The sequence below is a fragment of the Passer montanus genome, unplaced genomic scaffold (assembly GCF_014805655.1).
Source record: "Passer montanus isolate IOZ18808 unplaced genomic scaffold, ASM1480565v1 scaffold30, whole genome shotgun sequence".
NCBI classification, from domain to species: domain Eukaryota; kingdom Metazoa; phylum Chordata; class Aves; order Passeriformes; family Passeridae; genus Passer; species Passer montanus.
Genome location: NW_024367708.1, coordinates 8,562,089 through 8,578,827, shown reverse-complemented (window position 1 = coordinate 8,578,827; position 16,739 = coordinate 8,562,089). Strand labels below are relative to the sequence as shown.

Below are 16,739 nucleotides of genomic sequence, written 5' to 3'. Positions count from 1 at the left end.
AACAGGTTTTTGTTTTGTTTTATTCAGTTCTTGAATACCTCCGGTGAGGGAGATTCCACAATCTCTCTGGGCAATCTTTTCCAGTATGCAGTGACTCAAAAAGGGAAGAAGTTTTTCTATACATTCAGGCGGAACTTCCTGTGCATCACTTTCTGCACATTGCCTCTTTCCCTATTGCTTGGCACCACCAAGCAGATCCTGACTCCAACATCTTGGTGTCCTCTCTTCAGATACTTTTAGAACTTGATGAGATCTCCTCTAAATCATCTGTGCTTGAAGATGAACAGGTCCAGCTTCCTCAGCTGATCTTAATTACCTTTGTAGTCTCCCACTGGACCTGCTCCAGGAGCTCCATGTCTCTCTGGTACTGAGAAGCCCAAAAATGGACACAGTACCTCAGATGTGGCCTCAATAAAGCTAGTAGTGGTGCAGGATCAGCTCCCTTGAGATGCTGGCAGTGCTCTTAGCCCACCCCAGGACAGCATTGTCTTTTTTGGACACAAGGGTAATGCTGGGTCATGGGCAGCTTGCTAACCACCAGGACCTTCAGGTTCTTCTCCACAGAGCTGCCTTGCAGCAGGTCTGCCCCATCCTGTGCTGGTGCACAGGGTTATTCCTCTCCAGCTGCAGGACCCTACATTTTCCTTTGTTGAATTTCAGAGTGTTCTCTGCTCATCTGTCTAACTTTTAGAAGTCCTTCTGATGGGCTGCGCAGCACTCTGGGTTATCAGCCACTCCTCCCAGCTTTGTGTCATTAATGAGCCTGCTGAGAGGCATCTGTCTCTTCATCCAAGTTATTGATGAAAAATGAAAAAAAATAATGGGCCCAGTATGGAACCTTGGGTGACACGAGTAGTGACAATTCTGTCCTACCACATATATGGGTTTTTGCTGCCTACTGAAAATCTGATATTTTCTTCATTTCTTTCAGTTTTACATATTAGAATTTCCATCAGTCATTCCACCCTCTCTTGCTAGATATGCACACACAGACACATATATATGTATTTATGTATGTGTACATGCACACATATGGGACACTCCTTTGACAGTCTTTAAAGTAAATATTTTATAATTTTCTGGGAAAAAAACCCCAAACACCTGATCTTTATTTTCTTGATAAAGATTGAAAACTTTGAGTATTACTATGGGGATAATTTTCCATAGTGACAAATGTATGGAAATGAGATTTTTTGTGTTTTTTGTTTTTTGGGAGTTTTTTTAATGCTGTTTGTGTGACATCCATTATTTTTCTTCTAAAGAACTGGAAATTATTTAATCATAGTGCAAGAGGCAATTGTGAGCATTGTTGGCTGGTGGCATATGGTGATGTAGAACATTTCCAACTGAAATGAGAGTCAGAAATCTGATGTTCATAAATAAAATAGTACGTACAGAAAGCAAATCCAGAGAGTAGATATTGATAAAAAAATTAAGCAGAAGAATACCTCTGGAAGGATAATCTGAGGGGGTAAGAATAATTATTCAACATAATAGAACAACAGTAGAAATAAAATACCCAATAAAATTTTCTGAGTTGGCAAACTGGCAAAAAACTTCGGGGCAGTCATAGAGGAAATCAGATGAAAAAGAGACATTAAAAGAAAAACAAAATTAGATCAATTTGTAAAGAGCCTAATAATTTGTAAAATTATCTAACTCTGGTGCTCTGCTCCCACTCACCCTTATTTTGAGCTCTCATCAGCCAGTTTGATGCACCCTACTGTTTTTCTACTCTTATATTAGAAAACACAGCCCAATAATTCAATAACATAAATTAACTGCTGTGTCTTTTTCATACTGTGATAAGGGTGGACAAAACACTTTCTTGCTTGAGTAGTTCTAAGCATTTTCCAATCATAAAAGGCTTAAAACTAAGTGAGATTAACTGCATGATCAATGTAAATGAAAAGTTAATTACAAGTCAGAAATCATGACCAAGTTTTATGCAGTGGAAAATGCTGCAAAAAACCAGGCACCAAATATTTGTTTAAATGTTAGTGGCATGTTTTGTTAAATAAAGTAATATCCCAAAATCCATGGCTGTAACTACTTAATGACTTTTGGTAGGATCTTTCCCCAGGAAGAACTCTCCAGAACAGTTTTGATATGGTACATTCTTCTTTTTATATTAATATTGATAAACCCTTCACTGCAAAAGTGAGTAAAATTTCAGAAACAAAAAGTTGTAGAGGGATTTTGGAATCTTTTGTTCCCATACACAAGTTAACAAACTGCACAGGACTGACTTTTAAAACACTAGATCACTCTGGAAAGATGACCATTAACAGCTCCTTGTGAGAGCAGGAGGTGTAGGAGGGCAGCTGATAAGAAGTGAACAGTCAATGAAGAACCAACACGAAGAATGTTCTAGAAAATGGAAATCTGACCAAGCCCACAAAGGTTTATCCCAGATTTACTTATAAAGTTCCATTGTTTTCATACAGCCTGACCAAGAACTTCAAACTTATCAAGGATTTCACCTTCCAGCAGGATTGAAGAATTTTGTAGTTGAGGTCCAGCCATCCAGAAAAAAATTCGACATCATGGCCACATAATCTCTGCCATGATGTTGTATGGCACTGTGCAGGTCCCTGGAAGATTGAGCACTTGCAAAATATTCAGCACAGTCTAAAAAGACTGGATATCAGTTGGGAGGTTCTTGAACTTGAAACCTTCCTAAACTTACAGTAGAAGGCACTGTTATGTTGCTGCTGCCAGGTAGCTCTTCCTTACAGTTGGGGCATTCTTTCCCACTCAATAACTCCCTCAGCCTTGTGCATCTTTTAGGTGTGCACTGTGCTGCAGTTTCATCCAGTTTTGGTCTATCCACCATAGATAGTCACAGACTGTGTGTCAGGGTTCATCATGGAGAAGAAAGCATGGACATTTTCACTCAGATCATGGTGCTTTCCACCACTGCTTGCCTTTCCCTTGACACCTAAAAGTCCAGCCTTGAAAGTCCAGCCTTAACATTACTGCTGTAAGAGCAAACTGACAGCAATGCTAAGATGAGTGGTTGAAATTCTCAGAAGAGACTCACAGTCTTTCTGAGACAGATGACAATTTAATAAAATTGTGGAAAGATAAATGAGTAAATATCTGTCTTGGTGACCAGGACTGTGCATGCTTCCAGTGTCTCTGGTTAGATGCTCTGTATAATGGAAGAATTACTAACAAGACTAACAATTGCAGCTGGATTATTGATTTATGTCATAAAAGGCAGAGCTTTATCTGCTGAGTGCTTTACTGTTTATCTGTTGTGCTTTACTGCTTTCCTGGGCTAGGCATTGCCATGGGAAGGGCAGGGGACTGTTTTTTGTGATGACATCACTCATACAGACAGCAAGAAAGAAGCCTTTTACTTCTCCAGACAGGGCTAGGCCCCACATCTTCACATTCTGAAGTGATGAATTTGAGCTGTGGGAATTTGCAAACATACTTACATACATACATATATATATATATGTATATATATGAAATTTTGGTTTTTTAATCAATCTATGTTTGAAGAACTATAATCTTAAACTAAACATTTACTCTATTTAGCCTGACACTGGTGTATTGAATAATGGACTTCATAGGGTTGACAGAAAATAAAAAACATGAAAAAAAATGACATGAAATGAATAAAATAAGAAAATAAATCTTCCAGTTAAATAGTTTACCCCCTTTCTTTCCTTCCAGTTAATATTAGTCACTGCTTGTTTAGAAAAAAAGTATTCATTAGGATTTTTTCTGTGATGAATTAATGTGTGCCACCAAGATGTTTTACAATCAATTTAGAACATTTGTTAAATCATTTCTTATAGAAAAAAATACAGAAAATTTATGTTGCAAAGACAGATATATATAGTTGAATTTGCTTGTACCAAATCCTGTATGCTGTAATGAGCTAATTTGGTAAGAGAAAGGCAGAACAGACAGTAGAGTTGATGAAAGGAAAGATCATTTAGTCTTGGAACACTCCTATTAATAGAAAATTTGCTGTGCTTAAATAAGGAACAGAACCTATTACAATTTCTAATTTTTCAATAAGAACTTGGACTTAAATTTGCAAGCCAAGTTTATTTCTTTAGTTTCTTCTTATAGAGAAAACTTCTCACAATACTCAAGTGTAGTACAGACAGTCACTAGTTTAAACTGAATTTGTGATGCCATTCTGAGAAGGCTATGAGTTTGTTCTGGAGTAGTCTTATTCTACTAAATTCTCCAGTCAGAATATAAATTTAGAAGAGTAATTTACAAATGACACTTCAAGAATGAATATACATGAATAGACTGGAAATAATCTCCTGCTATTGAATGTAATTTTGTCTGATAGTTGACTGTATTGTCTGTTTGAATAAAAAAAGTTCAAATTATTTTGTAATGAGACTAATCAGTCCCAGAAGATTCTTTTTTAATGATAATGCAGAATTCAAAATCTGTGTCTTTTAGTTTATCAGATTTTTTTTATCCCTTTTTGTTCTGTAACATATTATTTATTCTCAGCTATTTTAAGACTACAGGTAGTGTTTTTCACTGACTTCTGTGGGATGCTTTCCATCATGACAGGTTTGTTGCAAATCTTAAATAGTATTATTAATTAAGGGAAAAAAAAGGAAGAAGATTTTACTGTTTCTCTTTTTCTCTTCTCATTGAAGTGTTTCTTTAGCTATTGTGTATATTTCCACTTTTAGAAAGGGCCAATGGATATACAAAAACATATATATATATATATAAATATATATTTTCTGGGTCATGATTAGAAAATCAATATCTTATGTTTGAAAACATTAAGATACAATAATTTCTGTTTGAAAAATGTGAATTTTTTAAATGAGTTGAAAACCTTATATATTTGCGTGTGTATACATATATATTCAAATATATAACATTTTTAATTAAAATTTGATTATTCTGTTTGTTTTCTGTCTTCCACAATCTTTTTTTTTTAGCCTTTGACTTATTTAGATAATAAAAGGAAAGGAAAATAATGATGGAGGAAAAAAGCATAAAGAAAGGAAATTGTAATGTAAAAAGTGCACAAGCTAAGGAAAATTAAGTGAAAGATAAATCTGCCACAAGCTACAATCAAGTGAAAAAAAAGGTATGCAGCAAAGGGAATGTATTCTTAGGTTTACATTCTGAGTACTATTAGAAGAAAGCAAATCCACTGGTTTAATTGAACAGTTCTAGGACTGGTTTTCTAAAGTGATAGTTAACACAAATCAGAATATTTTTTCTAACTATAATACTACAAATGAAATATGGAAAGTATAATGCCAGTGCTCATGAGATACATAGATTGCTAGAAATTTTTTTCTTTATTTGTCACATGTCATTATGAGAGGTGATTTTTTTTTTTTAGCTGGAAGAATACAACATTTATTGTGGCATTTTCTGCAATGACATGGTCTCCAGTAATGTATCATGTACTTAATTTAAAAGACTGAATAAAACTTTCAAGATTTTCAGACATTATCAGATTTTAGGTAACATAACTTTAATGGCAGAAGAATCAAAACAGCTAAGACACTTTTAACTAAAAGAGAAAATTATTTGTCTATTCTGAAATATTCCAAGACACCTGTGTTTTCCTTATCTCACTTTGTTTCTGACAGAAGCAGACAGGTAAGTAGTGTCTCACAATGCTGATCAATGACAGGGGTCTCAGTCACTTTGGATTTGATCAGCATTTGATCTGTGGTACCAACATTGAGACTTGGGTGGTGTTCTTGCAAAAAGTGCAGATGCAGACTCTCACTGAGCCTTATTAAAGAGATGTAAGAAGAGCATGCACTTACAATTTTCTTAAACAGCTGCTTGGACATTTCCATTGGACAGCTACGGTCAGTTAAGATCAGCAGCCCCATCTGTGTGCACTCTCAGTCTTTTCTCACCCGAAGCCTACTCACTGGTGGAACAGACTGGGAAACAGTAAAGGCCTTCGTAAGCATTGCTCAGCAACAGCCAAAACATTATTTTGGTGAGAAGTATAAACTACTGCCCCATATGAGGCACTATGAAGAAAAATCCTGACCAACCTAGTGCAGTCATAAAATCCATAACCACAAAATAGAATATTGAGGGTCAGCGGTTGCACCTCTAACAAGGAGTTTAAAATCAGCTAATTTGAATTTCATCTAGTCAATAAATGTCTTCTAAAAAGGAATTTTCTCTTTGTCAAGTACACTCTTCAGGGGACTAAGCCGTCTACATTCTGAGTTTGCTCAATGCAGAATGTCTAATGAAAAAGTGTGACCTAAGAAATTAAGAAATTATACCTATTGAAATAATCAAACCATTGTCATGAAAATAATTCAGTAAAATTATGGGCAAATATATTTCATAAAAGGAAATTAAATCCAGCTTATTTTAGGAATATTTTTTTATTCTAATTAATTTACTTTTTTTGCTATTAATGAAAAGGTTTTTTTCCCATGTATTTAAGCATATATTTTTTAACAAATAAAAGGAAATATTTACCAAAAATAAGGTGTATAACCATATTTTTACATCTCATACTTTATAAATCAATCACTCAAAAAGGTTAATATCAGAAAGGGCAGTGTTTTCAGCCCATACTGATAATAAAGGGAAAAATAAAGTAAATACTCTGACTGCCAATGGAAAGACAACATCCCCAAATTAGAAATCTCTCCTTACACACTATTTCTTCTGTTATAAATTTATGATGTTTATTTGGGTCACATCTTTAATACATAAAGTCTACACTACATTAGCTTCCTAATATACAGGTAACTTTCTCACAGATATCTTGACATAAAATGGTAAAGTAGAACTCATCTATAAAAAAACCCAACAAAAATTTCACTCAGTGTAATCTGAAATTGGGTCCTTTAACGCTCTGTCCAATGTAATGGCCATAGAATCATAGCTACACAAAAGTTGGAAAAGACCTCTAAGGTCATCAAGTCCAGCCATTAATCTACTAGTGGCCATGTTCACCACTAAAACAATGAACTGTGTCCCTAAGTTCTGTGTCCATGTGGGTTTTTAAAAACTTCCAGAGACTGTGATACCACCACTTCCCTGGGCAAATTGTTCCAATGCCTGTCCATCCTTTCAGTGAATAAATTTTCCTAATATGCAATCTAAACACGCTTTGGGGCAAGCTGAGACCATCTCCTCTTGTCCTGTCACTCTTACCTGAGAGAAGAGATGGGCTCCCACCTCACTACAACCTCCTTTCTGGTAGTTAATTGAGATGGATAAGGTCTCTCCTGAGCCTCCTTTTCTCCAGGCTCCCTCAGCTCCCTCAGCCACTCTTCACAAAACCTGTGCCCCAGACCATCTGACAGCCCATGGAACAAACTCAGACCTCTCCAATTCAACAGAAAGATTTCTGGGGAAATCATTCCAACTGTTTTGTTCTATACTATTTTATTTTTTTCTGTCTCTGATTGTATTCATAACTGTGATGACATCATCTCTCAATCTTTATGTTCCTAAGCTTTGAAAAAGAATAATTTTTACTTTCGAGACAGAAAATATCTTTCTTATTCCTCTTTCTAATAATTTAATCTTATGGTCATGGTCCAACTCATTAGCCAGGATAAAGTATATCAATGTTTCTTTTTCTAATTTTCAAGTTAAAAAATAGAGACATCTGTAATTTCTAAATAAATGTAGGTGTTCACCAGAAATTTAGTTTGTTTTGAGCATATTTAAATCACCTTCATATTTCTATTTTTAAGGCCATGTTTTAAACCCCAAAAATATATACTTACCTGCTTTTAGACTGTATTTCCCTCTGTTTTTTGCAAAGTGGTTTGAAACTGAAGGTACAGATAAATATGCTATCAAAACCTCCCCATTATTTGATGGATCTCTTTGCACTTTGGTATAATTTGGAAAAGAATAATTGATTCAATACCAAATTTCTCTACCGCCACCCCCTTCAAAATCCATTTCTCATCCCCATGCTCTTTTTATCAGATAGATTTTCTCCTATCTCTAGCTTCCACACATATAGAGAGCTCAAGAGTTTGACATTTATACTAAAATGTTAATTTTTTTTTTTTTTTTTTTTAGCAGTAGGTCCTATAATCATCACAACCAATATTTCTTACTCGGGATATTCAGAACATCATAATAGCTGCTGGCAATAGGCAAACTGCACACACATGGAACAAGGACTTCTGTGCTTTAAGGGAAAAAACCCTTTGTTAAGTGTTCATGAAGGGCACAATACCCCAGAAGGCACATGGGGGAGAATTTGACTGCTGACATGCAGTTTCAGAGAGTTTCCAGCTGTTGAGCTTCTGAGCACACACATTTTTGGTATTCTTTCAGAAGAGACAGCATGGTCTCATGGAGACAGACAGTTCTTTCTGTCTAATGTATGGGGAGAAGATCTGGCATCACCTCTATGTTTCCATCTTCTTTTGAGATGGTACATGACTTTATGCACTAACAATAGATCATATTCACCTACAAACATACTGAATTATGTTCTAGCAATCCTTGTGCAATGCCCAGAAAGCCTTAAATACACTCATTGTATTACCCTTAAAAATATTATAAAAATGCTGTATAAATTTATTAATAATAATAATAATAATAACCTTCAGTGTGAAAACTGAGCTAATATCCCCTGGCTTTCAGGAGTGACTAGTGCATAAATTGAATACCCTGATCAACTCACAGCTTTTCCTATAATAATAATAATAATAATAATAATAATAATAATAATTAATAATAACCTTCCGTGTGAAAACTGAGCTAATATCCCCTGACTTTCAGGAGTGACTAGTGCATAAATTGAATACCCTGATCAACTCACAGCTTTTCCTTGGGTATGAACAAAGAAGTTGTTTTTTGCTAGCTTACAGTAGCAAAACTATATAGAGGGATAGAGTTAATGTGTACTTTCCCAGTATTATGATAGGCTGTAAAATCTTTTTTATCAGTAAATCTACTATTCAGATGAAGATGTTTCTTTGAAGAAGTACATTAACAAGGAAAAAATAAGAATTTGAGGAGAATTCCTGTTGTTTCGAGGTAAATATAGAAAAAGTTTTCTTAGAAGTATAAACAGAGGTTTTACAAACCCTTTGGACAACCTCGATACCACCTTTTTTTCTTATAACATACTCTTTGTTTTCATATGTAATCATGCTTTCTTTTTGTAGACAATAATCTCTGTCAGAAATCAGTGTGCTATGTACATTATGTCAGAGGAAAGGAAAAAATATTTTTTCTTTATAATCCAAAATTAAAAAGAAAACAACCAAAATTCTGAGTCTACACAGATTTTTTTCTTATAAATATTATTTGTTTTCATAAATAAGCCTTTTTATGAGGAACTTCACAAGTTCCTGAACGTTTCTTCTTTACATGAAACAAGCAATACTCTACCCTCAAAAACCTCAAAAAAACCCAACCAAACAAACAAAAAAACAAAAAAAACCCCCAAAACAAACAAACAAAAAAACCCCCTCCTGTCCCCACTTCAGAAAGTTGTCAAAATAAATAGAAAAATATATACTTTTAAATTTATACTTCACTTTGATTGTTTTTGTACAGGTGCTACAGGAACTGTGATGAAACTCTTTTTTTCTGGTGATATGGGGATTCTTAGAGTGGAAAAAGTAAGGTTCATATGATACTATTTCCTTATGCTTTAGAGGAAAGTTGGGGAAAAAGAAGCAAACAAACAAAACAAAACAAACACAAAAAAACCACCAGCAAAATATCCAACTTAGAACAACAATAAAATAGACAAACAAAACACCAAACCCCAAAACCAACTATAACAACAGCTGAATTGTTTAGGATGTCAATTTTGCTTGGAAATTAAGTGGATTTTCAAGTGCAATATTTGTAACATAAGCTCCTGTAGGATCAATATACCAAGATAAAAACCAATCTTACCTGGGAAACAGCTGTGGCACAGAATTTCCTTTAGATCTTCACAAGAATAAAAAAAAAAAGAATAATGAGACACAGTAATGGTCATAAATTTCAACACTTTCAGTCAAATATCATAGATTTTTTTCACAAAACAAAAATAAAAAATCCAGCAGACCATAATGTTAGTTATACTGATGTACTTTTCTGATCTTTAATTTTAAAAGGGCTCTACAGCTATTTCCTCATGCTAAGAGGCTACCCCTCACTATTTTTCTTCTCAGAAGGGATGAGTCTCATGGTTTACACATGGTGCAATTTAACATCAGTTAGTACTGCCATATATTATGCATATTTTATAGCATGAATCCAGAGAAAATACTTTAACAAGATAATATAATAAAAAAGCAGTACTTGATCTTCTGTGAATATTTGAAACAGGATTTGTAATTACCATTTCCTTTGGGATATTAAAATATTAAAGCTATGCTAGTCACACAGACTGTTCTTGTGACAATAAACATCTTGTTCTGTATAAACATCTCAGTGTTTATTTTATTTCCCAGCACATTTAATGTAAGATATCCAGAAGGGATGGGCATCTGGGGTGCTGATGGCATCTGCCTCAAATCAGACACAGAGACACTACTATCAGGATGTTCAATTTGTCTGGTCCTGCTGGCTAGAGAAAGCACACTGGGTCACCCTGGCCCTGGAAGATGATTTGAAACATATGGTATGATCAGAGCCCCAGGTTTGGGTTATTATTCTGATTTAGATTGCAGTGATCAGGTGTAAGACAGGGACGTTTGGCAGGGATCCCTAAGTAGCCCCAGTCACCTGCTTTACATTTTGTTGATTTCGGCTTGGGTAAAGTTAATTTTCTTCACAGTGGCTGTATGGGGCTGTGTTTTGGATTTCTGCTGAACACAGGCTTGATAATATAGAGATGGGTTTTTTTATTGCTGAGCAGGGCTTACACAGAGCCAAGGTCTTTTCTGCTTTTCATGTTGCAATGCTGGCAAAGCATGGGGTATTGGAAGGAGACAAAACTGGGACAGGTGACTCACTGTGGTATGTTCCATACCATATGACATCCTGCTCAGCATATAAACTGGGAAGAAGAAGGAAGATAAGGTGGATGTTTGGAGTGATGGTATTTGTTTTCCCAAGTAACCATTGTGTGTGATGGGGCTTGGCTGTTTTGCTTGTGCGTGCAGCTTTTGCAGTCCCTATTAAATTGGCTCTATCTCAACATGTGAGTTTTTTAACCTTAATTATGCTATTCTCTCCTCCAGCTAATGGTGGGAGAGTGAGCAAGCAGCTGTTTGGTACTTGGTTACTGGCTGGGGTTAAATCACAACATTATCTTACCATTCCTTTTCTTGACCTTACATTCTGTTGCTTAATATCTCTTTTTCTTTGTCCTTTTCTATTCCCAAGTAAGCCGTTCATTAATTCCAACCTTGCGATATCTGTGTCCAAATTTGGTTTATTTAGTGCTGGTACCTAGACCCTCCTTTCCTTGTGCAGTATCACAGATGGAGTTACTGAGGCACTGCCTGCCTTGCTGCTCTGCTGACATTCAGCTGCCTGGGATGTTTGGCTACTTGTCTCAAGCCTCCCCCTTAGCCACCTGCTCAGTACCTCAGAGTGCTATCTGTAACTCTTGTAAACTTCTCACTCTTTTATTTATGACTTCCAGCAATCTCTCCTTTTACATCTAGCAGCTTCTCTTGTCTTGTTTAGTAGCTTAATCTCAGGTGTGTGCTGAGTCAGTGCCTCAGACAATTGCTTTTAAACCTAGCATAAATACTTACATTCAGGCACCGTAGGACAAAAACAAGCAAACAAATGTGCAGAACTGTATTTTAAATTATAAAATTTTTAATTTAAAAAGCATCTTTAGGATAAATCTAACAACAAGTATTTGCAAGACAAACTGAGTTAGTAAGCAATTATATAGGAGAGTTAATGATATTATGTATGGTATTATAATTTATTAGTGATAGGAAATATAAGTTGTTCTTCATAAGCTGGAACGTTTGGATTTCTTTTAATAAACACAGAGATTATTTTTTGTCTCACTCAGTATCTACTCTGTCTTTTGACTTTCCTTTTGTAAGGTAAAAAATGGAGTCTTTTTCTTCCTATAGCACAGGGTGTGGATGAATCAAATCAAGAATGTTCCATAGCACTCATGAATTAGTCAAGTAAACTGTAAACTGGATTCAATTAATAGAATATAAATACACAAGTGTTTCTTCAATTTTAAATTAAAATATTATAAAGAAAATAAAGAAATGCCTAAGGAAAAAAAACCCCAACATATTTTTTACACGTTCGCAATTGAAGGAGCCATCATTGTTTTGATTAGTTTGATTCCTTCATAGAACTTTATACATACTGAGATGAGATACATTGGTTTTTTCTAGTAAAAAAAAAGAATGATTTGAAAATGAAGAACTGTTTATATTCTGTGGGACTGATACTGTGAAGGTCTTAGACAGTGTTTACTGGAATGTTACAAATCTAAACTCATTAGTGTTAATAAATTAGTTCTGGACTGTAAGTTCTACAATAATAAATGAAAAAAATAACTAAAATATAATACATCCTTTAAATCAATTTGATTTTGGATTATATTTCTATTTTTCTATAATTTTGGTTCCATTTTTTCTTTTTTATTATATTTCTGATTTAATTTTTGTCTCCAAACCTTGCCACATACTATTATTTTAAGTCATTATTTTTATTCTACAGAATTTTAATCTGCTAATTTCTTTCATTAACTATAATTCAATAGAAGTCAAAAGTTGAATTACTTTAATTCCTTTAGTAGTTCCACATCTGTACTACATGACTTGTGTCTAGTTTCTTAAGAGATATTCAGCCTACAGGTCCTACCTCCTCCTTGTTCAATCCCAACAGTGCAAAGTTCCTAGAGACTTTTTTTTTTTAATGTATCATTTTCCCCTACCTTTATCAAAAGAGCAAATCATAGTACCTAAAAAATTCAAAAGTGAGGAAATTAAAATTTATTGCAAATGGGCAGTCTATTTAAGCAGCTAAAAAGCCTACCAAACACTGAATGATCTAGGAATTAACATTCAATTAGCTGTTGAATTATTATTTTTTTCACTTTTGAAAGGCCATCACAATAGAAGAAACAGTGCCATAAATGGGTAATTAAAGTGCAAACTGAGATATTCCTGTAACTATATTTAATTCTCTCACTAATGTTACAGAAAATGAATTAAATGGAAAGGATTAAAGTTTGAAAAAGCCAAATGTCATCTAAGATGTCTGAATTAAATAATTTTAGTTCAGATATTATTTGCTTGGCAATCATTGCAAGCTTACTCTAGGTATATTAAATGCACTTTCTCAGTTACTTCAGAAATAGGAATTTCACAAAGGATTAAGTAATTTCATGACTAATTTCTGTAATTTTTATTTTAAAATATTGTAAGTGCAAGCAAACTTTTACATTCTAACATAAATAAATAATAAATGAGAGATAGTCATGAGCAGTAGACATGACTTTGCATAGAAAACCAGCTGAAGTAATAAAAATCTAAAATACTGTTTTACAATGTAAGTTTAGTACTGCCAATAATGTTAACAATTAAGAAAACAATCACATGACCTTTTATTCTAGACAATTGTAGTCTCTGTGTTGGAAATTAACCATAACTGTGACTGTAATCAAATTTACTTTTCCACATGGAGATTTTGACTTTTCTCAGTTTCAGTGGAGGAAGATCATTCAGCATTTAAGAAATACAATTTCTTAAGATTAAAGCCTTAAGAAAAAAAATTCTGAAGTCTCTTTTAGTCCTCTATTCTGTAGAGTTATGTTTTATCGGTTTTGTTTGCTTGCTTTTACTTATTACAGATAGAAAAATCCTTCTCTGCTATTATATTGCTTCCTGTACTAGTGGCTAAATTACAGTTATCTGTTAAAAATGCTAATGGTGCTTTATTTCATTCATGTCAAGCAATACACACATATTATTAAATGGTTTTTGACTTATTAAAAAAAGGTAGAAACATTTGCATAATCTAATTTAAGCTTAAAGACTTTGATTTTCGTGTCATCTGGGACAATGATATTAAAAGCATCCTCCTCTAACTAGTCAAGACACTCCATTCTCTCCTAATTCTTCTAATCAAAGTAAAATAAAGAATATTCCCAGAATCTCTCACAATAAAACCTATTTATTATCATTCAACATTGCTCCCTGTTCTTTTTTGAATCTGCTTCACACATTTCAATATATATTTCATAAAATATGGATTTAGGGCTGCAGCTTACTGCATGATGTTTTTGACTGATTGTATGAACTATTGGAATTTGTGATGACGCACTCTATAGATGAGGATCAAACATTGTATGGAAAGACATTATTCATCTCTATATATAGCATAAAGTGGTTTTCTGTTCACAAAAAGCGTAGCACAGCTGCCGAGATAAATTAAGAATGCTGTTGGCTGAAGTGTTTTTGTGAATCATCATTCAGCAACATTGCCAAAGACAGGATATTGATGGTAATGAACCAATAATGTGTGCAAGTGAGGTAAATTGCCTGAACTACTAATTTACATCCTGGGTTAAATCAGAGATATAATACATTGTTTGTATTGTTTTTTTCAATTGCATTGCTTTCTGCAAAGCATTACTAATAGATATTCTTTGATAAATTAATTGTTAATATAATGGATAATCTATCCTAATTGACAATTTCAACTGTTCTTTTTTAAGTAAATAATTTGTTTAGTTTTGCAATAAAACCTACTTCACTAAAATAGAAAAAAAAAAAATCAAAACTAAAACTCCATAACTCATATTTTACTCTGGATGCAAAGCAAAATATTACAAGTGAATTCTCCCACTGCTACAAGTAGAAGACTTCATAGTTGCAGCAAAGGTGGCCAACAGTATTCTGGGCTGCACCAGTAAAAACACCATCAGTAGGTCAAGGAAGATCATCTTTCTCTTCTACCCTGTACTGTTGATGCCACGTGTGAACTGCTGGGTGCAGGCCTTCATTCCTCAGTACAAGGAAGACCCAGATATATCAGAGCAAGTCCAGCAAAGAATCAGGAACATGATTTAGGTCTTGGAGAAGATGTGATGTGAGGAGAAACTGAGTTTTATATCACTTATCACTGTGCTTAAGTACCCGGGGGTGGGAGGGTTATGAGGGTTACTATGAGGGTTATGATGTGGTGGAGCATGTTGATCAGAGATGTTGAAGTCTTATCCATTCAGTCCCTAACTTGACACTGCCTGGGGCACCTTAGCTTGGCTCAATATGCTTTGAGCAGAGGGGTTGGACTAGACTATTTCCACAGCTTCCTCTCAACTTCAATGATTTTGTCATTCAGTGAAACTCCTCTGTACTAAAAATACTAAATTTTCAGAGCAGAGGACTATTTTATTTTTTTAATGTAAAGTTGGAAATATGCACATGTGAGCAGGTGTCCAAAGCCAGACCTTTAGGAAGATTTACCTTTAGGAAGATTTAGCAAATTAAAAAATGAAATATGATTCTAGTCATTCATATCCCTTCCCATGTTTATTACTATTATTTCTGAAAGCTTCTTTTTCATGCATCAGTGGTTCAATTAATATCATTGAGCTTTATTTACCTAAAATGTAGTTGTGAGCTAGCTTTTGAATGTTTAAAACATTTGTCATTTGTTAGGAGTTGTAGGTACCTTCACAATGTAATTTTTCCAGTCTAAATAAATGCCTAAATTAGTGAAGATGTGCCTATCTTTTTCCATTAACAATATAGAGACTACAAAGCCTAGGCAGTAAAAGAGTAACAGGCCTGTATCTTTTATATGGATGATATAAAGTGAGATGAATACAGAACAAGACATGAGTAAGTCAGTAAAGTGCCCTACTTAAATTTGTATGCAGATGTGGATATACTGTCAAAGGTAAAATGTCTACAAAATCATACAGTGCTTTCACTGGGAACAGATACTCTGGGCTCAATTTAATTGTGTCAACCAAATATTCGGAATTATTTGACATCCTGAGGGCATCTGAGACATCCTCAAAGAATTTGCAGGCACTTTATGGCACATACACAGTTCGATAATCCATGCCATTCTGGGGGCCAAGCATTTCACATGGAGACTCTGGGAGCTTGTATTGCATCAGAAAGTTCTGTCTGCATGACTAAAATGAGTGTCAAAAGAATCAAGCATTCACAAACTGTGCCACAGTATTACTGAACTTGGTTCAGAACATGCTGAAGAAGTTACTCTTTGTGTAATTGTATTTTAAAATACACACACATGTATATAATAAAAATTCTGAACAAGCTATTCATCAGAAACATCACACACTAGGGAGGTATGCAAAACTGAAAAAAGTACATAGTGACATATTTAGCATATTAAATGTACGACATGAATATAACCTTTTGACACAGGATAATATCTTGAAGAACATTTAGAGAAAAAGTGTTATCAATTATTTAAATCTTATACTTTGCACCTGTAACAGAAGAAGATATTTCCACTAATAAAATAAATGAAAAAATATCCATCTAGTCTTGTTATGTCAGCTTGCCAATGTAGCTTGTGGTTTATGAGAGTAGGGGAGCAAATTTTCTTCTATCTTATTTTTATTGGATTGTTTTGATTTTGTTGTTTTAGGGTGGTTTTTTTGCATAAGTAGCAGAAACATAAAATATATTTATTTATATAATTTATACAATTTAATATATTTTATATATCTTTTTTATAATAATTGCAAACTCCAGTTGAGCACAACACAATTAGAGAAGTGATGCTGGTTTTTTAAAGTGAAGGTTTTTGACATATCTCCCACAAGTTTATTGTGGTGTTTATATCTAGGA

General features: G+C 34.2%; 1 long non-coding RNA gene across 1 annotated transcript; it reads right to left on the bottom strand.

Annotated features, from left to right (window-relative positions):
- Window positions 1–5,799: 5,799 nt before the first annotated feature.
- Window positions 5,800–10,366, bottom strand: LOC120504771. Its single transcript, XR_005628116.1, has 3 exons — window positions 10,313–10,366; window positions 9,883–9,918; window positions 5,800–5,912 (listed from the first exon to the last, which is right to left on the bottom strand). It is a non-coding gene; the product is annotated as an uncharacterized LOC120504771 (long non-coding RNA).
- Between the last annotated feature and the right edge of the window lie 6,373 nt (window positions 10,367–16,739).